Source organism: Trachypithecus francoisi, unplaced genomic scaffold, assembly GCF_009764315.1.
Source record: "Trachypithecus francoisi isolate TF-2019V2 unplaced genomic scaffold, Tfra_2.0 Lachesis_group5, whole genome shotgun sequence".
NCBI classification, from domain to species: Eukaryota; Metazoa; Chordata; class Mammalia; order Primates; family Cercopithecidae; genus Trachypithecus; species Trachypithecus francoisi.
The window spans coordinates 102923110-102945466 of NW_022681470.1; the positions used below are offsets into that span (position 1 = coordinate 102923110).

Here is a 22357-nt window from a genome sequence, read left to right on the forward strand (position 1 = left end):
ACTCTGTGCTCATTTACTTTGCCTGGAAGGATAACTATTTGGTAGATGATCTTTTATACCTGAACTATAAATCTCCGTGAGGCACACATAGGGAAGAGTGGGCTGTTGTAACTAATCCTTGGGTTTTGTTAAGTTTCCGTACACAAGCATTCCATAAAGTCTAGAATAGGGTCAGCGAATTGAAACAGAAGAGGATGACCTTATGTGATTCTCTGCCTTTTTTCACTTTCTAATGGCTCTAGAGCAGGGAGTTCTTACTCTTTGTAAAATGGCTCTGAGAGCTCTTTTTCTAGACTGTAGCAGAAAATGTCTTGCCTCGCAGAAAAGCAGGCCAAGGTTTTTTTCTGGCTGAATAGTTTTGTATTTCCACACTAACTACACACTAGATTGCAAGAGCCTTGGGAGCAGGGTCCTGAATCATTCTTATTTGCATCTCCCATTATTCATTGATTGATTGGTTTTCTGGAACAACCCCAACTGCTTTGGGATATGTGAGATGGGAGATATAGTGAGATGTTGACTTGTGTATCAGTATAAAGTTTTTCTGTGTTAGCTTAATTTTATAACCCTGGGTGGTTCTGGAGTTTCCCTTGTACAGGCAAAATCACTATAGCAGTTCCAGACTTAACTTTTCCTAAACATCCTTTTTTTTAAAATCACATTGCTAATATTTAAAGAGCAGATAACCTTTTAAAAGAAGGGAGTTTCCACATATTTAAAAGCCCCTTTTAGATAAAAATAAACCTGTGGGCTAACTGATCTTCCATGGTGAGGTGTAGGCAAACTTAGGGCAAGGGAGGCCTTCTTGGCAACCCTAAAGTGATGCCATGTAGGTGACTCCTATGCTGCCCATGAAGAGGGATTCTGAAAAGGTGGCTTACCTTCTTCACACTCCCTTTGTGGGTCTCACTCTTGGGCCTGATGAAGCCTGAAGCATGATATATTGTAATTCTTCTAGCCAAGGTGGTGCTTGGGACTCTTCCCTCTTTATGATGGGGATAGGCTCTGAAGGAACTTGAGCAGTATGCTCAACAAAGGCCTATAAAATCATGCAGTGCTTCCAGCTGAGATGCCTGTGTGCATCAGTTGTGGAAACCAACAGTTGGATTAGAGAATTCCCCCAACCTGAAATGAATATTGGTTTGAATTATTAAACCCAGAAATATTTCCTGTCTTTGAGATTTGCTGGCAGGCCATTCTTGCCTTAACTTAAAGGGTCAGATTTTCCCGTAAGCAATTGAGCTCCCTTGCTATTTTGGGTAATCACCTCTCTACACACATATGGTTAATCAGGAGCTGGAACATAGTGAACTTCATTTACTTTGTCCCGTGCCTGAATTAGGATTACTTACTTGGCCAAGTGAATGCTCTTGATGAGTTTGCCTCCTTCTGTGATCATGTTGTAGGGCTTCTGATTAGACATTGTTGTATGTAATCCACTCTCAACTAGACAGGCATTCCTCCAAGTAAAGATAAGATCTGGCTCGTGGTAGATGATGACTCTTTTCCTGGGATCTCCTGGGGACAGGCTGGTGCTTTTAGAACTGCTTTGTTCCTTGATCTTAATTTATCTGTTGTATTCAATATCATTGAAAGCCAGGAAAAGGCCAAATACCTGACCTCTGTTCCAGTGCTGTGATATTCCAACCACTCCAAGCTTCCTTTGATCCTTGCTTTGCCCAGCCAAGCAGGGAAACTCCTTAGCTTTCCTTGGTCTCCAGAGGTCCATCTGACTGTTGATTTGTGATATTTAGTCTTCCTATTAGAGTTTGATTTGATTACATGTTGGAGAAGAAGAAGGATTTGACAGCCTCTGGAAAATAGCTATTTAGAATGATGCTCTTCCAAGTGTCCATGTGAAGATTAGTGTTTCTCCCATGATCACCTGGATGTCATGTGACAAATCTTGAGGGATAGAACCTTGGCTTTATTAGGTCTTGTCTGGTTATAAGAACCTAGAAGGGTAGGCAAAGGACACTATAGATAGCTTACAATATTCTCGTTAAGTTCACTCCCTCTGCAAATAAAGACAATTTGACTGTTCATTTCAGACTGTTTATTAAAACTAATTCAGATCTGCTGAAATAATATCTACCTTTGTAGGGGCAAAAAGAACATTCACCAAAAAATGTCACATAGTGAAGAGAATTGTTGACTTTCTTGAGAGTGAAAACCAATAAGCTTAAAAAAAGAAAAAACCTGGAACAACCCTGTGTATAAACTGTTGGTGGTGGGTTAGGAAGACATGGGTTTCAGATAATTCCCATATGTGTAACATCAAACATATTATAGGCACATGGCCCTTCTCATCTCACTTCCATTCCCATCTGAAATATTATTGTATGAGTTGTGAAATAATGAAATTTCACTTTAAAATGTGTTTTATAATTAGAATTTTGAGGGTCATTCTTACCTTTCTTTCTAATTGGAGTGAGGCTCTAAGGGTCCCAAGACTCAGAGTGGGAGGTTGGGAACGAGTGAAACAGCAGAGACCAAATTTTTCTCTTGGGGATGTGGAGCAGTTGGAATTTGCCAAGATTCTATTTTATCTCTTCTTATATGTACATTCTATTTTGTATTTATTCTATATCTTGTATTTTATGTTTGGTTGGCTAAGTCAGGTGTTATAAGGGTTAAAATAAAAAGTAGCATTTAGAATGAGTTAAATTCAAGTGACTCATTTATGAGGGTTAGGTTCAGAGGACAACCAAAAAAATCACTAGTCTAAAAAAATACCTGTGGCCTTAATTAATTTAGTCACAAAAGCAAATCTTAAAGAGAATATAGTTAGTTTGCCACAGGTGTATTTTTTATTTTTTTCAGAAACTAGTCCTTGGCAGCATGGAAAAATGTCAGTATTGGGTTTATACATTTAAAAAACATGAAGTGCCTCTCTTTCCTCAAGCCATATTTTCCTACTTCTATTCTGCTTTAAGAAGCCTGAGCTGTGGGTGGATCTAAATATGGGATGTACCATTCCTTCAAGTGCTAAAGGCACTTGGCTGATGACAGTTTTTCCTGGTCGTTTCTTGTACTTGATTTTCCGAGATAGCAGAATTTCAAGTAAAGTAAATACTTGATTTCTGTCTCTTGTGGCTCCTAGTGTAGTTTCTTGGCCAAGGAAAAAGTCCTTATTACCTTTCTGAGCCAAAGAGTTACTAATATTTTATTGGTCAAAACTACTATGGCTAGCCCACTTGGGAAGTTTAGCCATACTTTATGTAGGTGCCTAGTCTGGGCATCTATAGGTATTTAGGGCTATGTTAGGGCAGACTGCCTAGGAGAAGGAGGGATTAGACATCAGAAACTGATGGTTGGCCCAGGACTGTAAAATGTCTTATGAAAAAAGAGGGCATAAGACTGTTGACACTCAGTAAGGGCACTGAGAGAGATGGGAACTCACATTTAAAATACTTGAGAATTTAGAGTCTTGGTTTGAATCTAAAGACATGGTTGATTTTAAGGACAGAAAATTATTTTTTCTAAATTTTTATTTCTATATTATTGACCCTTAAAAAATGTGAAGGTTGTGATGCCGACTCCCTGTGTAGCCAAAAATCTCGATATAACTTTCAATTTTCCCAAAACTTAGTTGCTATAGACTATTGTTGACTGGAAGCCTTACCAATAACATAAACAGCTGGTTAATACATATTTTGTACATGTATTGTATACTATATTTTTACAATAAGGTAAGCTAGAGAGAAGAAAATGTTAAGAAAACCTCATGAAAGAGAAAATATATTTACTGTTCATTAAGTGGCAGTGGATTATCACAGGTCTTCATCCTTATTGTCTTCACATTAAGTAGTTGAAGAGGAGGAGAAAGAGGAGGGGTTGGTTTTGCTGTCTCGGGGGTGGCAAAGGCAAAAGAAGTTCTACATATAAGTGGACCTGCACAGTTCAAACCCTTGATGTTCAAGGGTCAAGTGTGCTTATATCAACTTCCACTGCAGCCCTACATTCTTGCAAGCTGAAGGCACTGATAGAGAGTCACATTCAGATTTTGAACACTGGCAGAAGCAGGGCCCTCCCACCCTTACCCAGGGATGGCACAGGGAAGAGACATAACCTTGTTAGGGCTGTAGCTGTGGAGAAGCAATGAGGCCCAGATAGGGCTGGGACACTAACATCAAGTTGGTGACCTTCGGAGTGTGTGGTGCAAATTGGCAGATAATGGGAGCAGGAAGCAATTTTGGCTCAGGTTAATGGTGACCTTTAGGTTTTGCCACCTGGAATCAGGAACAAGGAGATGTTGCAACCAAGGGCATGAGGCAAAGTAGAAAAAGGCACCTGTGGTTGCGGCAGGTGACCTTTAGTGATTGCCAAGAAGAGCTCAGGAACCATTTGGAGACCTTGCCAATAAGAGAGGAAGGACCAGGGTTCTGGGACTCCACAGATCTCCTGCCTCTCCTGCCCTGGGCTCAGAGCCGATGAGTGTTATTATTGTTACTCAAAACCCCTCCATTGGACTTTCTCCAGCTGGCAGAGGTAGGGGTGGCACAGGTTACCTCTGTTTCTTAGGAGAGAGTTGTCGTTGCTTCTTATTCTGGGAATTGCATGTTAGCTGCTACCTGTGTATTCCAAGAATTTAGAATGCCAAGCCAATTAGGGGAAATGTCTTCTACATTGGGAGGTAAACTCCTTTCTCATGATTTTGTTATCCTTATGACAGTTGGAGTTTGAACATTTCTGGTCTCTGGATAAAAGGAATCTTTTTTCTCCTGTCAAGGAAATTTATTTCAAGCCAGGTTATTTTGTGACATTAAAGATGTAGTCATAGTTTGTAGTTTGTTTTCTGTAGTATCTTATTCTTTTTATAGCTAGCTACATGGCATCTGAATGGTGTGATGATTCTATCTTTTCTCAAGACTTTAAATTCGTTGCAGTATGAAGATTGTTCTTGTGCATTGCTCTTTGGGGGGCAGTAGATGCTAGTGTCTTTTCAGAGTGCACAGTGGCATGTTGGACTTTTTTCTTTTATCACCACTGCCTCATTTGGTAAGGAACCAAGACCACATGCTGATGTTTGGACTGACCCACGTGATCCTCCAATGAGAACTATGAGGCAAGCTTGAGAACTGAAGCTGGTTTTTTTCTTCCTTTTTTTGTGATGGTCTTTGAAATATCGCTGACATTCTGAGTTAAGCTTTCCTATCAGAGAATAATAAAGGCCCATACTTATCAAGGTATGAATATCAGATGTTCATTTAAGAAACAGAAGAACAACAACCAAGCTACATGAGAGGTCAGGCAGCTCAGTCCACTACCACTTCAACAGACTTTTCTGGGAAGGCCACAGCTTGACCCTGTGCTTGGAGTTTGCTGTCAGGGAAGGTGCTTATGTATTTTCTTCAGCTGCTATTAGGAGATACTTTAATGGTCCAACATGGCTCTTGTCTTCATTTAAACTATGTTTAAGGCCAAAATGAGACCACATCATGTGGCCTCTGCCCCAAGGATGCATGAAGAAAGAGCTCCTCTTTATGTCAGTGAGTCTTGGCTCAGCATGAGCTGGCTTCATCTTGGGTTCTGCATCCTCAATCCTGTCTTTGTCCACTCTCAGTGAAGCACAAGTCGGACAAGAGCCTGTCCTGATGAAGCCAGAGGCCTCAAAGCAGCAGAGAAATCTCTCCTCCACAAGCCATATATGCCTAGACCCCGAGAGTGTATGACTATTACCATGAAGAGGGAGTGCCTTCTGCCACTGAAAATCAGTCTTTTACAATTTCTTCCTTCACCCTCCCTGTTTGCTTCTCTGAGCTGTGTCATGTAGCCAGAATTTTATCAAGTTAAAAGCAAGGTATTTATTGTGTGCCCATGGTTTTTCAAGCCAGATAGTAGGAGATTATCTTAAATGCAAATGTATCTCGAGGACCACAGAAGGGAAATAAGTACTGTCTTGGAGAATCTGGATCAGGGGATGGCTACAACTATGGATCATGTAAAAGAACTTTAAGACTGTTCTTTCTTCAAGGTTGTTTTGAGATTTTTGTGAAACTCACTGAGCGATCCGGAGACAACCTGAATAGTGGATCATGAGTTCAAGGTGTCTGTGTTTTTCTCCCATTTTCTCCCAGTTCTGGGGTCCTGGCAATCTGGACCATCTTAAGCCATTGAACCAGTGCTGACGGAAAGGCAGGAAAAGTAGCAGCTGCTTCTCTTATCCTCAGACTCAAGGGCCTCGGCTAAGAGGCCTCACAGCCAGGCCCCTGCCAAGGACGTTGGGTTTCTTGAGTGACTTGATCACACACTGATGTTTCAAGGCTGGGTGCTCCCCAGCTGGAGCCCTGAAAATGCTTGTGTGACATCTTTAGAGAAGGAAACAAACTTGAAAGAAACTCCCGCAAAGTAAATCACCAGGACTGGATGGTTTTCATCCAAGAGTTGGGGAGGAAATGAAGTGTGAAATAGCACAGATACTGATGAAGACATTAGTTCTCCATTAAAACCACAACTGTGTCAGAGCAGAGGAAGTTTGCTAACATGATGACCTTATTTCTAGAGGGGAGAGATTAGTGGCCTCTCAGATGCCTCTGGAAAATCTGGGCCACTTGGAAAGAATAACATAAAAGATGAACAATGACACAATAGCTTTTATTTCCTGAAAGCAGGTAAGAAGGGTATTGTGACAATTCATGCACAGCAGCATCCCAGTAGAGACCTTAGAAATAATATGATAATAAATATGTAATGCATATGCTGCTATTCCCTACTCCTGTGTTCATGAAAGACATCACTAATCAATCTGGTACTGAGTTCTAGGGGCTGAGTTAGCAGAACATTTATCTGTAAATAGTAATATTTATCTTGTGCGAACTGAATTAAGATGTGTAATCACAACTCAAACCATGGTAGGGTCTTTGTAGAGGGAAGGAAAGTCACTTCCTCTGAGGCAACAAGCAGCGTGTTTCAGAAGATCATTTTGAGAAATGAGAATCAATAGCAACATCTTTCATTAATTGTTTCTTTGTGGAGTTGAAAAACAGTTGTAAACATTGAGTCCTGCCACCACAGTGACTCTGTGAGGTAAAGGCAAAGTGAGGTATGTTTTGAGAGAAGAACAGCACTGAGGCCCAGAGGGGAAAAGAGACAGGCAGGTTGGACCCTAGAGAAGTTGCACAACTTTATGTGAAACCTGAGGTTTCTTTGGGACTAGCTTTTGTTTTAGGAGGGAGCAGAAGGCCAGCTCTGCTGCTGGTCTCGGAATCCCATAGGGTCAGTCCCTGGAACATTTTGCCATTGGATTGAGCAAAGCCTTCTTTTGCTGAAAATAATTAGAGCAATTTGGCTGTACTAATTATCCTGCAGCCTAGTGGCCTCTGTATAAGAGGATATATTATAGAGCTAATCTCTTGGTGTGGACTGTAAACTGACCTTTTAAAGATGTTATCTGCCTCCGCCCATTATAAAATGGGTTATTTTGCTTCATTAGTGAAAAGTTGCTACATATGTTTCTTAACAGAGAATCAGAGTATAGGAAAAGGCACTTAGCATGATAGAGACCCTGACTGTACTGGGATTCTTCATAGAGTCACCACTGGGGAGACGGCCAGGTGCTATGCTTCAGAAACCAAAGGAACAAATGGGGTCCATTGGTCAGCACACTTAGCTGCTAGTTCCCCCGCACCACAAGATAACTCATGACCTTGCTCACATCTTGCAGAATCACAGATCATGGAACAAGATGCTGGGGAGGTCATTTTGTTTAGATCTTTGTCTCATAGGAGCAAGCAGTTAACGTCTCCATTTTAAAAATGAGGCAAAGGTTGCTCAGCAAGAGTAAGTGAAGTACTGCTGCTGGGGGAGACAGGGACAAGATTGAGGAGACAACCCAGGGTCTCAGCAAACAGGTCTTCTCACTTCACTACTTTGCTTCACCGAGTCTCAGTTTCCTCATCTCTAATGGACACTGCATGGATTTAGCAAGTATAGATTAAGCATGGTATTTAGAGCACACTGAGAAATCTCTGCAGGGTAAATGATTAAATGTAGTAATGATAACTTACATTTTATAAGGCGCTTTATAATTTACAAAGTGCTTTCCTCTGCACTATTTTATTTTGCTGGTGCCTCATTGAGTTGGGTAAGTAGTAGGTTTCCTTCTCCACTTTTCACAGATGTGTCAACTGAGGTGCCACAGGGTTAAATGGCTCCTCAAGATCATATCTCTAGGTAGAGTCAGAATCAGGACTCACACTCCTGCTTTCTGATTCCAAGCCAGGACTAACACTCCTACCTTCTGATTCTGAACCCAGAGTTCCTTTCACCATAAAATGACAACTAATGCAGAGTTGACTGTGTTTACTATTCACTTTAATGACAGCAGAGAGTTTTCAGTGTCACAGTGTGGTAAAAATAGATGTTTAGCTGTGAGGACAAGGAGGTTCTTGGTAGCAAACAAACTGAGCTCACCAAAATGTTCTTCTCATGGGCAGGCTCTGTTGCCATGGCCTTTAGGAAAGCCTTGGCAGGCCTACCGGGGGCAGCCTCACTGACTCACTGTGTCCAGCTTCCCCTGGGGAGCTGCCTCTCAACCCCACTGCCAGATGCAGACATTGCCTTAGAGGACATGAGGTGGAGGAATTTCTTCTGAGATACAGGGACCATTGACTAAGAGCACATCCCCAGTGAGGAGATGGGAGTGCAAGTCCCACAACAGCAGACTTGCTGTGTAGACTTTTGGCACATATAAAGAGAAAGAACCTGGTGAGCTTGGGGTTCCTGTGCCACTAATGTTTTCCTGGGAGACAAGGGAAAAGAGAACCAGAGTAAAAGCAGCAAGGCCAAAGGAAAAGCCATGTTTTCATTCACTCAAAAATAATTTACAATTCATCTGCTTTCCCCAAGTAAGTAGATTAATATGGATTATAATTTATCCAACTTATACATATGTGTATGTGTGGTTAAAATAAAGATCAATGGAAAATAAGGAACCATACAGAGAAAGTAAGATGGTCTCAGGTGGTCATTTTAATACTCACTACTACACAGAGAAACACAATCTCTTCATCTTCATAATACAGATAAAAATATATTTTATTAAGATGCAGCATTAGTATTCTGTGCCATATTCTTTTGAAGCTTTCTTTCATTGTAAGTATCTGGCTGAGGGAAAATGCATTTTGTTACAGCGGAAGAGAGCTTGGAAAGTTGGATGTTTATTACACTTGAAGAAAACCTTTCAAACCAGTGTAGTCCTTAAGGCCTTTTAAAGTCATAGATTCCTTTGAGAATCTCATAAATCCCATACATCCTCGCCCCAGAAAAGCACACAAGCTTTTGCAAATGTAACTTACCATTTTAGGTGACTTGTAAACCTCCAAAGCCTGTCCATTGACTTTAGGTTAATAACCTCTTCATTTAAATAATTGAAAGTCAGTGTTTTATATATATTTTTTCTTTATAAAAAGATTCATCTCTATGGCTGTAGTTAAAATGTACATGTATAGCAAGTGTCATATAAAATATTCTGATATCTATGAAATTTCCTAGCCTATAACATTTGCATTTCAAACGTGTACTCATCGCACATTCACTTATAGTTTTACTCTAGTCTTATTTTTTAAAAGATGCTAATATATTGTATACTTTATTGTAATTTGCATTTGATAACACTCATGTAGTACTTGGTATAAAAAAGAAAATCTGCCTCACTCGTAAATCAATGTTGATTATATGTAGAATATGGTATATAAAGTAATACTTTAATATATGCAACAGCTCATACACCATCAATAAGATCTCATCCTCCAGACTTGTAAATTCTTGGAAAAAATTACTTCCACATGTTCCTAAAAGTACTTAAAGATTTTTGACTGGTTGGTGGTCCATTGACTCTGAATATCTGACCTGTCAAAATGCCATCTTTAAACTCCAGTGATGCATAGAGGTTTGGAATTAGCCAGGGTTGAATTTATTACAGAACGAAGAGAGGTGATGATTAACACACCCATCTGAACAGTAGGGGGGGAAAATAATCCTTGAATGGATTAGATGCCATGATCCTAAAACCACATTCTCTGAGTGTTGGGTTCTTGCCCAGGAATGGGAGAGACCAAACACTGATGCCTTTTAAATGACAGGGTGTCTCCAGGGAACTCTGGTTAGGGAAAGTGGGGTAGAGAGTTGGGGTGAATTGAGAAAAAGCCGTTCTTTCTCCTGTGATCTATCAGATTGAGGACCTAGACCTGCTCTGTGTGCAGTAACCCTCAAAACTTATAGCCTACCTGATTAGTGTTACACAATTATCAGTCTGCCTGTGTGGGTGGAGATTAATGTGAATATGTAAATAAATGGACTTAATTTTTAACCACTGACCAGAATTAACTTACAATTTTGGGGGGACTCTAGTATGCTGCTTGAAAGACTGGCATAATTGCTGCCAAGAAGATGAAATGAATTCTTATACACTGTCCCACTTAGTTGTGAAATAGGCTCTCTCAATTCACCGGCATTATCTGGTAGGTTCTGAATACTCCCAGGCTATGTTTTCTGGGAAATTTATCTTTGTAAGAATAGTCCATGAACAGAGTACTAAACTCATTTTCTGATTGACTTTCCTATTCTCCTCTCTTTCCTCTGCTATGTATTGCAAACTTTATAAAAAGTATGGATTTTTAAACAGCATTGTGTAATAGCATTGATGGAGATTGACTCTGAGAAGAGGCCTCCAACAGAAGGACGCCATCCTAAGAAGGAAACAGAACATCAGAGGAAAGTCATTTTGACCCCCATTCCCTGGGAGGAGGAGTGCTTGAATCGCAAGCCCAGGTGCCCAGGAAATCTCCTGTCACTCTGAGATGGGCTGGAACATGGTGCCATGTCCAAGCTTCTAAATACAGTTCAGGCTGGGTCATCATGACAGATGCTGAACTGGCACCACTGTGGGAATTGAAGTGGGAACTCTGACAGTGCTTAAATGCCATGGCCCCTGGACTCAAAGTCTTCCTAGGCGGGGACAGGGAGAGGCAGGGCAGAGTCTTGTGGGGAGGAGGGTAGGAGCAACTTTGGCAAGGAAATCCTGCTGTCTCGGCGACACTGCCACTCTTTCAGAAGGCAACAGACACTCAACAGCACACCAGCTATTTTGGAAGCTGTCCGTTTCTGAATTGCTGACACACTTGAAGGACACTGTCTCTTCAAGGGTCATTCTGACCCTTCAAGGTAGGTAGGCCTGGGGAAAAACAGAGGCTTGCTGAAGCCAGGGTGTTGACCATGGAATGAGTGGAATTAAGTGACATGGTCAGAATGACTCAAGGAGTCGGGAATGGAGTTAAGAATAACATGTTCACTTTGCGATTCCCAAATCAGCCTTCTACACAGAAGACAGAGTAGGGCAATTGCTTACCTCACCCCACCCTCCTTTTCTTGGCCATCATAAAAAATCCACCCTGGGGTTAGCATCCTTTGATGACTCATTCCCCTTTGGGAAGAACTTTAGAGGAAAAAGAAAGACAGGAGAGACTTGGGAGGAAGACTTTTCCTGGAGGGTCTGGGAGCTTGGGATGTGAGGGTGAGATTCTAAGTTTTGCAAGCATCTTAATCTGGGTTTGTTGAGATGTAAATATAAAGACACTCAGTGATTTCATTCTCAATGATTTCCTTGTGCCCCAAAAGTGAATTTCTTTCTGCCATCAAAGCATTTGATTTTAGGGTTTCTGAAGGTGGTGTGGGATGGTGGATGAGGTGAAGTTTTGAAATGGGAGAGACTTGGGTCAATTTGTTCTCTCTGATACTTCTGGGTGGGTGACAGTGGGTGTATTCCCTTGTAGAAGTCTCAAAATAGGGTTAAAATGCCTACATTTCAGGCCTCCTGCTCATGCTCCCTGGGAGCCTCACCTAGGTACTAGATTTTTTTTCTGCCTTCCCAGTGTGTTTTCCTTATCCTGAGCCAGGTGAGTGTTTCTGACAAGGCTGTCCATCTGGAGTCAGGGCTTCCTGCAGCTTCCAAGCTCTGCCCTATCCTTTCCACCTCTCATGAAACAATGCCTTTGAGCAGCTTCTTCAGTCTCAATTGCTCTCTCTTCTTCTCTGTTCAAGGTGAGAGTTTGCTCCCTGGCCCATTTTCCTTACTGAAAACCCAATATACCTCTTTTCTTAGTGATCTACGTTTTTCTCTCTTCTTTTAGACCTTATCACTTTCCTTCTCAGATATTGTGCCAGGCATTGTGGACCAAGAGAGCATCACTCAAGCAGACCCACACAAAAGCAGGGTTCCTTACACGGCATTTTCATTGTTTCTTCTGCTTTTCCCTTTTTCTGCCTTTCCACCATTTCTCCTAACACCGTTCAATTTTGATAGTTTTGCTCTAGACCCTGAAATATTTTCTTCATCATGTGATCTTTTCCCACTCTATATTTTACATTTTCTTTAGTGAGGTTCACATTTATTCATTTGAAAGTCTTCTTTCTGCCTCTCTGATAGGGACAGGGAAGTGACTGGGAAAAGACTTAACCCATATGGTCATTTTCTGTTCCAAATGATGGAAAGCATTTATATTAAGTATATTCCTATTGTGTGCCAGGGGCTTCACTGAGACACATGGTATCCACTATCTCCATTTTAGATGAAGAAATTGGCTCAGAAAGGTTAAGTAGCTTGCCCAGTCATAATCTGGGTCTGTGGAATTCTAAAGGAGGTTTGTAATCTTTTCCCTTACTTCTCAGCAACTCTGGAAACCCCACTTCATTGCAGACAACAGAGACACTGGATGTGTAGGGGACCTGGTGAGCACAGCAGTCATTCTGTCCCTGAAGGAGAAGGGTGTCTCTGTCTCACTACCTCTCCCTTAGCATTACTAGCTCTAGCATTTGTAGAAGAACTTGATCCTTTCCTTATTTTATCCTCATGACTGTAAGCACCTTCTCTTCTTAGGGTAATGTGGAGGAGAGTTAGTATCTGAGTATTTTCTAGGTGTTTGACTGACTGCTACTCACAGAAGTGACTGAACTCTTTGAACTCAGTGGCAACCCCTGAAAGATTTCGGGTCAGACCTCGCCAATCAGTTTGACACAGCTCACAGTCATGCAAGGAAAAGCTGGTAGGATTCCAGTAGTTCAGGTTATAATGTCAGGAGGTGACCCTGGGATTTAATAGGGATTTCATTGGGAACATATCATGCAATTAAGACACCTCATTACTAGGGATATATTTGTCTCCTGGAAGAAGATGAGAAGAATAGCATTCAAGATTCTTCATCTGGCTCCAGCCTACCCTCCCAGATCTTCTCTGGCTATATCTCTTCTCTTACTTTGCTAAACCTACAGCATTTCATTCATTAATTCATTCAACAAAAACACTTTATTGAGTGCATAATAGGTGCCAGACACTGTTCCAGGTGCTGAGGATACAAGAGGAATAACACTGATGTGGTCAGAATGACATAGACTGCTGCTCTCTAAATACGTTTGGTAGATTTTATTGCCATTCCTCTGCCAGAAAATTCCCTTTTCCTAGAAGACCACTCTCTTTCTCCCCCATTTCTGCCTTTGCATCTCACAGATGTATCTTCATTAGGCCCAGAAAAAATCCCTGGACTGGGAGAGATTTCTCTCACCTCTAAACTCCCATAGGATTTTGTTGTTATTTCTCTTAGATAATAGTACCTGAAAATTAGCATTCATATGTCTGGATCTTTTTTGTTGATAAAGTATTAGTGCAAATACACATACATAGGCACCTTGTTAATAGTTCATAAAAGTTTCACAAAGTAGATACAAATGATATCCTCATTTTACAAATGATAAAACAAAGGCTTAAGAAGTTAAGTGACTTGCTTAAGGTTAGATGGTTGGAAAGAGGAGAGATGAGCTCAAGAACTCAGTCTTTTGGATCCTAAGCCCCAGCATGCTGTCTGCTATGGTGGATTTTGACTATTCTACTTTTATTAGACTTATTTATGGACATATCCTCTCTCCCTAAATGATTGTATAAGCTCCTGAGGACATGGATCATCTCTTATTCAATTTTGTGCCCCTAATAGCACCTAGTACATTGCCAGGCCCAGTCTAGAAAATGAATATTAGTTGCTGAACAAATGAATGATTCATTGAATGGATGAATTTTGATTACTGAAGAGGTTGTTACATTGTTGTCAGCCATGTTATATTTACTAAACAGGATGGTTTTCTGTGTTTGCATGGTGAGTTGAGTAGATTTTAAACTTGGAGTAGTTGATGGTCTCCTGGGATCATCTGAAGGGCATTCCTGGCTGTACTCAAATGTTTATCCTACTTATATCTTTGAAACTGCCACCTTCAGGGGCACTCTCTCCAGAAGTCATAGTTAAATTACACTTGTTTAGAAATTGGCTGCTTAGTTCTTCACCTTTAGTGCATCATCATGAATTTGTTTATTTATTGGTGCTCAGTGGGAACATTCTAACAAAGTATACAGCAAATGCTTGTAGGCCCTTGGGAGAAAGGCCCACTTTTCACATCACAGAAATTAAAAGATCACTATGGCAGCTATATAATGGTGCTATGACAGTGGCTGGTGTCGGAGGTGGTGGTGGGAGGTTGGAAGTAGTGGTTGCAAAGAGCAAATAAACATTGACTTGAGGATGAGATAATGTATTGCTTCACCCAGGAAAAATGCCAAGAGCCTTAGGAAGGGGCCTGTGTTGATAGCCGCTCACCTGAAATTGACTGGTAAATCTTGAAGACCACCCAGTTTATCAGAATGAACTTTTGAAGGACCTTTGGTGCAAGGGATACTTAGGTTGAACATTTCCATGTGACTTGTGGCCAATTTTTGATTATTCCATTTATGCACTGTCTGTGTGTTCATCAGGAATATTTTCTAAACCAAAAGTTGGTCTCATAAACATTAATCTTGTGGGAAGAATAAAATAAAATATTTGAAATTAGGACTGTTTTAGAAAATTCAGTACCCATATTTGTTCTTTATTTATTTATTTTTGTCTTTCTGATACGCTTGGTCATTGGCATAGAATCTTATATGTTAATTTGATACTTTATTGTTTATGATGTGCTTTCACATACATTATTATCAGCTGAATTCTCTTCAAGCATAGATATCCACTTAGGACCATCAAAAACTTTTGGGTCCTGCACTCTGACTTGAGTTAAGCCTAAATAAACCAAATTCTGCACAAGTAGGACCCACTTCAGTTGCCTTCTGTCTTTCAATGCTTCCATTAAAATTTCTCAAAGTCCAAACATTTTCCAAGTACCTTGTTATGTTTTACTTATTGGTCTAGACTAAAGCAAAAGGGTGATTTGACATTGACAGTGATCTTCAGTGTCTATCACATTTGGATCTTTTACCTAGGTTGGATTGGGGATAGGAAGTGAAATACAGCAAAAGAGGCCTTTTATACTTGTACTTGCTTATTAATAATGTTAAATTGATGAAGAGAGCTAAAATATTCCTGAATATAACTGCCCTTGTACTGACAGGGGAAAATTCCCATCAGACCTTCGTTTGAATTTTGCCTTCTCAAAAAACCGACAGTTTTAATTTCCATAGAGCTAACTTCTGATTGAGCAGCCTGAGCATTAACTCTGCATTTCTGAGTTCAGAGCAGGATGTGCACAACTCTGCAGTTCTAGTTCTGAAAAATGGGCAACAGAGTATAGTGAAAAGAGCATCAACTCTAGTGTCAGACTAATTCAATTCCCACTCTGACACCTCTCATTTATATACTGTGAGAGAAACCTTTTAGTCATGTCATGCCTCAGTTTTCTTATATATAAAATGGCAGCAATAATGCCTACTTTAAAGGTTTCTGTGAAAATTGTATGAGATAATAATGTATATAAAGTGCCTAATACAGTACTTGCTACTTCTCTTCCTTTTTGTTCATTTCCAGCTTTAAAGCATGCTGGACCACTAAAGTTTTTTATAATTTCATCTTTTATTTGAAATTTCAACTTTAAACAATTTTAACTTTTGTTTTAGATCTAGAGGATACCTGTGAAAGTTTGTTACATGGGAATATTGTGTGATGCTGAGGTTTAGGGTACGAATCCCATCACCCAGGCAGTGAGCACAGTATTCTATAGGTACTTTTTCAACCCATGCCTCCCTCTTCCACCATGTAGCAGTCTTCAGTGTCTGTTGTTCCCATATTTATATCCATGTGTGCTAAATGTTTAGCTCTCACTTATAAAAGAACATGAGATAATTGGTTTTCTGTTCCTGTTTTTTATTTATTTATTTATTTATTTATTTTGAGGCTAGATCTCATTCTGTTGCCCAGGCTGGAGTACAGTGATGCCATCACAGCTGACCACAGTCTCAACCTTCCCAGGCTCAAGTGATCCTCCCATCTCAGTCTTCCAAGTAGCTGGGACTACAGGCACGTGCCATCATGCTTGGCTAATTGTTGAATTTTTAGTAGGGATAGGGCTTTGCCATGTTGCCCAGGCTGGTCTCAAACTCCTGGGCTCAAGCGATCTGCCTGCGTCAGCTTTCCAAAGTGCTAAGATTACAGGCATGAGCCTCTAGGCCTGGCCTGCTCCTGTGTTAATTCACTTAGGATTATGGCCTCCAGCTGCATCCATGTTGCTGCAAAGGACATAATTTCATTCTTTTTTATGGTCGCATAGTATGCCATGGTATATATATATTACATTTTCTTTTTCCAATCTACTATTGATAGGCACCTGGGTTGATGCCATGCCTTTGCTATTTTGAATAGTACAGCAATAAACACACAAATGCAGTGTCTTTTTGGTTAAATGCCTAATATACAGAATCTATAGGGAACTTAAATCAATAAGCAAAAAACAACCCCATTAAAAATGGGCAAAGGACATGAACAGACACTGCTCAGAAGAAGACATACAAGTGGACAATAAACATAGCAAAAGTCCTGAGCATCACTAATCAACAGAGAAATGCAAATCAAAATCACAATGAGGTACTATTTCACACCAGTCAGAATGGCTATTATTAAAAAGAGAAAAAAACAATAAATGCTAGCAAGGCTGTGGAGAAAAAGAAATACTTATACACTTTTCGTGGGAATGCAAATTAGTCCAGCCACTGTGGAGAGCAATCTGAAGCTTTTTCAAGTAACTTAAAAGAGAGGTTGAACCTTTAATGGCATTGAGACTTTGCCAGCTCACCAAGAAATAGATATAAAAAATTACTACTACCACTTCTTTGCAAAGACTCTCTCAAAGGCTTTGATCTCAGGGATGACTTTGAGTCCTTGCTATGGTTCTATGTATCACTGAGAGAGGTGCTGCTTGTTAAGTGGAGAGTGCTGTAGGCAGCTGGTGAGATATGATGTGCCCTTAGTCTCCTTAATTGGCTTATTGGCATGGGAATTGCAGGCTTCACGTTACTCCCTTTTCCCAAATAGAACTTGGAGGGCATGGAGAGCTCAGAGACACCATTCCATTACTAAAGCCATCTAACAGGCTCATTTGAGTGTTTGCTATCATCATAATTTTAGTTTAATCCAACCTGGGTTATAGTTCATTCCCTTGAAGCTCTGGACTGAGTATCAAATTTGGGCTCAGTTCGTACTCAGGTCAGTGCCAAATGCTCCGCTTCTGCCATATTTAGAGCTACTCTATGAAAAGTTTCATCACCAGCATTCTCTAAGCTACCTGATAAAATGTGATAGCCCACAACCAATTTCCACTGCAGAGGTCCTCTGGAAATAGGAACTTACTTGCTTCTGGTACAGAGAGGGCTGCCTGGGTTTTAAGGTTCTGGTATCTGCCCTTCTATGAATGGGAGCACTGAGATAGTCATGAGAGTTTTGGTTTTACAGACTTTGGGATTTATAAACTAGATCAAGAAGTGGCTGTCCTACCAATATCAGATAGGAAACACTATTCAATGTGGTTGTGTACCAGTATTTGGCAGAAAAGAAAGTAAGATGAATTGTCTATCATCTGGGTTGGGTTTTTCTCCTTTAATTGTTTCAAACTATTTTCTTCCTTGGGGAAAATATGACAGCTGAGCTCCAGTCTTACAGAAGTGACACTGTGCATCTAATCTCAGAGCATTCTACATCTCTTATCTGACTCTACAGCCAGCTTACACATTTCACATAGAAACCAGGCTATGTTGCATCATTCACACAGGAGATGTGGCAAAGCATTAAACTGAGCTTATGGAATTCATGGTCTGAATAGAAGACAGAACTATTACCACCTGCAAGTAAAAGAAAACTTTAGTATGTAGATGATAAAGTCTAAACTCCATATCCTGACACCCAAGATCCTCGGCAATAAATTTTTGTTTGTTCCCTGACGTCCCAAGAGTTTAGAAGAGTGACTGGCACATAGTAAATGTTCAATATGCAGTCATTTAGTTGAGTTGAACCTGACCTTCCATCTTCATCATTTATCTTACCTCCCCTCTCCCTTTACATAATCTAAACTCTGACATACCAGTTTGTTTGTAATTCTCTAAAACTCCAAATCCTTAATCATTGTTATTCCCACTATCTGAAATTCTTTCTGTATCATTTTGTTGCTTGTTGGTTTCAAATTTCTATTTCAAGACCATATTCAAATGTTAGCTCATAAAGTCTTCTCAATCATCTTATCGTTGACTTGCTTCCACTTTGAAGCCCCTCAACACTTTTCCCCACCTCTGCTGGAGTACCTGTCACAATCAGCCTTCTTTAATAGTTTCCATGTCCTTTCTACCAAATTGTGAGCGCCTTCAGAGCAAGAACCTGTTTTATTTGTCTTGGCCCATTAATATGTAATCTAGTCAAGGCAAAGCAGAAATATTTGGTGACATAAAAATGAAATTAAATGTAGTTTTCTGTGCTGGAAATCCTTAGGCAATAGAATGGATGTAACCTGGACTCTGGCATCAATAATGTATAAAATGGAGATAATAATAATAACTCTTAGGCTTGCCTGTACTAAGTGATGTTATGCATGTACAGTCTTGGCAGAGTGCCTGACAAATAGTAAGAGCTCAAATAATGTTGGCCATTAACTCTTTGTGTTAGTTCTTGTGAGCTTATAGTCATCTCCCTGTCCAAAGTCAATAATATTATTATCAACAGAACCATTACACTATGCTTTATCATAAATATATAACTATTTTTTTTAGCAGAAAGGTATCTTATACTCCCACCCCCATGGTAAAGATAAGGAAACTGAGGCCAAGTGAACCAAAGAAACTTTAAAGATCCCACTGCTGATCAGTAGCAGAGCCACAGGAGTGTATGTGCTTTGTTCACTGTAGTAACTAATAATTCCTCAAAATTAACTGTTAAGTGGAGATGCCAGGACTATAAAATATGCTTTTAAAATGTCTAATTTTGATATTAAGTTTTTATTAGAATAAAAGTGTATGCAATTTAGGCATTTTCTATATATGGTAAACAAACCTATTGTAGTTGGTTTGCTTTTGTTAGACTTGGTGGTCTCTAAGCTGTACTACTAATCCACCCATTAAACATCTGAGTTAAAAGGAACTTTATAGCACTTCTAATTAAATGTGCATGTGCTGTGCCATAAAGATTAAGGAAATTGGGGACCAGAATAGTCATGTGACTTGGACAAAATCAAACATATTTAAGCCACCTTAGTTGTGAGGATGGTTAAAATAGTTAAGGGGTGTTACAGAATTGCCAGCTGTTTTGGCTGGGTTGAACCTAGTGTGCTTTTGGAAAGATCTGACTGTTGGATCAGGATGGAGAAGACCTACATTCTAGTACATGTTAGTTTTCAATTTCTCTTATTTCAATGTCCTTGTCCACAAAATAGACATAAAAATACATGCTATGTCTACCTTATCAATGGGAATACAATATTAGGTAATGTGTAAAATATAAATTAGAAGTTATTTTATTACTATTGCTAGAGTGAGAATTGAACTTACTCTAAGCTAAACTCAGCTTTCTGTGGGAACTTAGTGTTACAGTATGCATTTTATCAAAGTGAAATAGGTCAGAGATAGAAAGTAAAATGATGGTTAAAATCTCTTTTTAAAGGATTTTTTTGGGGGATGAGAATGGATATTTTGCTTTGGCTCTGTGAGTCACAAAATGTTCTCCAGTGATTTGTAACTGGCTCGGCGCAGGTTACTTAAGTTTTCTTCTTTAGCTGCCTTGGTTATGTGTAACATTTTATGTTCCTGATTTACTTAAACTTCTGTTGAAGTATTATTCTGACAGTATCTGATAGCCAAGAAGTCGTGCATCATTCATATGAGTTCCTAATAGTTATTTTTTGTGGACAGGAAGTCACAAATTGCCAAGAATAAATGAACTTGAAAACACAGAGGTTTTTTTTGATCTTTAAGGGACTGACTGATTATATTTCTAAATGGATGATTTAATTTGATTAAAATAACCAGCCGTGTGTTTCTTCATGACTTAGATAACTTGATTATACATCCTAATTAACAGTTAAAAATTTTGATCTGGTTAGCCAAAATATTTTCTGTAACTATGATTTAGAAATGTATTTTACAAAAGATTAAATTTTATTTTTATCTAGCCTGTTAATCTTGACTCTGAGGTTACTATTTTAAGGGTTTTATAGGGTTGCTTACCCCACAGGTGGCCCTAACTCTTCATGAAGCGTTTTAAATAAAGCCTCTATAAATGTAACAGTAACTTTATTTTAAGATTATAATATTTAAGAAACAATTGAGAATAGAAGATTGCATGTGCATTCATGTTATTGCACATGTGTGCTGTTGCTTACATTCTTGATATAAAAGTCACTGGATCCTATTTTGTGAGAGAGTGAAAATCCAGAAGTTCAGGGTATTTCCAATTAAATAAATGTCTTTGAAATCCTCTCCATGGACAAATACTGCCTATGCCTCCATAGACTTGCCCATTTCCTTTCTATTAACCCTGGGTTCCCCAGGAGTGTTCTTGCCCTCTTGGATCTCTTTCTCTTGTGGACTTCTGAGAGACGTCTGGGACAGGAAAACTGTGTGGCAGTTATTTGTGTTGCTCTCTGATTATTTTTGAATGCTCCTAGTCTCCACTGTACTGTACTTGAAGACCCATTGTGTACTTCGTTATTTCCCAGAATCTAGCACAGAGCTGGGCACATAGATAGTAAGCACTCAATAAACACATAATTAATCAACACTAACTGGGAAATTTCTTAAGGTCTTGGATTCTGTTTCTAATTATCTGCATGGTACTTCATCTAAGGCCATATGCTGATAGGTGCTTATTGATTGATTTGATTGAAGCTATAAACTCTTATAGAATACCCACTCAATTATTTAACTCCTATGGTAATGTGAATCTGAGCCCCCAGTCTTTTTCCTTATTTAACTCATCTTGTTCAAAGAATTTTAAATTTGATGTTTCTAATTGAGGTTACCTGGGTTAGCACTTGCACTGGGGAGGATTCTTACATACCGGTCATTAGAGGTGGAATCCTTAAGTTCATTCTTTCTCATTGCACATTGAGGACCTAGGCCCCCCTGTGGTTAAATGGCGTGTCTAAGGTTATTCATTAATTCATTTGATGTTACATTTTGAGTCCCTATTTTGTTCCAGATGACATACTGAGTTAAGGGTAGAGTCTCTTATTTCATAATTCTCTAGCTGTAGTCCCAATTCCAATCTCAACCTCAATTTAGCTACCATTAAATACCTATCTCTTAGTGTAGTGATACCTTTCCTTCCCTTTCCCACTTCCTAAACATACATTGGAGAAATCATATGTTCAAAATTTCTGCTGGGTCCTACTTAAGGTGTATGTTTTCATTTTTTTGTAATTGTGGCACTTTATGGTGGATTTCATAGCTCTTCACTTCCAAAGCTAGGACAATAATGTATTTTTAAAATCTTGTTTTGAGGAATTTTTTGAAAAATTTACACTATTCCTGAGAAGTGAGGAGCTCTTAAAATATCCCGGAAACAAAATAGGATTTGGGAATCTATGTCTCAGCGGACATGAATTAGTGTGTTTGGCTGAGTGTGTGATGATATAATGGGTCTGCCACTGAAAGGCGTATAGAATCAGGCTAGGATATAGATTTGTCACTCAGCAACAGCTGTCATCTTAGATAAGTAGTTCTACTTTTCAGTGCTTGGAGAAGACCAAAAAATAGCTGCTGTTTAGTCCTAGGTATAAAATTATGTGCTTAGACATGTAAAACCTAGTTATAAAACTTTATAGTTGTTTTTTGTTGGAGAGAGCAGAGGAGGAGGGATAATGAAGTGACTACAGTAGTGATTATGGGTAAACTGAAGTTTTTGGTCAGAAACTTCCCCTTTATTTAGAAGTTTGGTTTGGTTCTTTAACAACCTGAATATCTTCACAAGTGACAGGTGAGGAATTGGGGAGATAGAGAGAAATGACGCTTTTCCGCCTGTGTACACTTTATTCTCTGTGGGCTTTGACACAGCTGTTAGATATTCTTGCCAGAGAT

At 39.5% G+C, this 22357-nt stretch overlaps 1 protein-coding gene across 3 annotated transcripts in view; it reads left to right on the plus strand.

Moving 5' to 3' along the window:
- Nucleotides 1-22357, plus strand: part of TBX15 (T-box transcription factor 15) — a 106644-nt gene that overhangs the window by 31483 nt on the left and 52804 nt on the right. Inside the window, exon 1 of one of the 3 annotated variants that reach the window (XM_033197631.1) lies at nt 10862-11166. The exons of the other annotated variants lie outside the window; for them this stretch is intronic. The gene's annotated coding sequence lies outside the window, so the exon portion shown is untranslated. Of the gene's footprint in view, nt 1-10861; nt 11167-22357 lie in introns of those variants that run through there. 3 annotated transcript variants of the gene reach the window in all.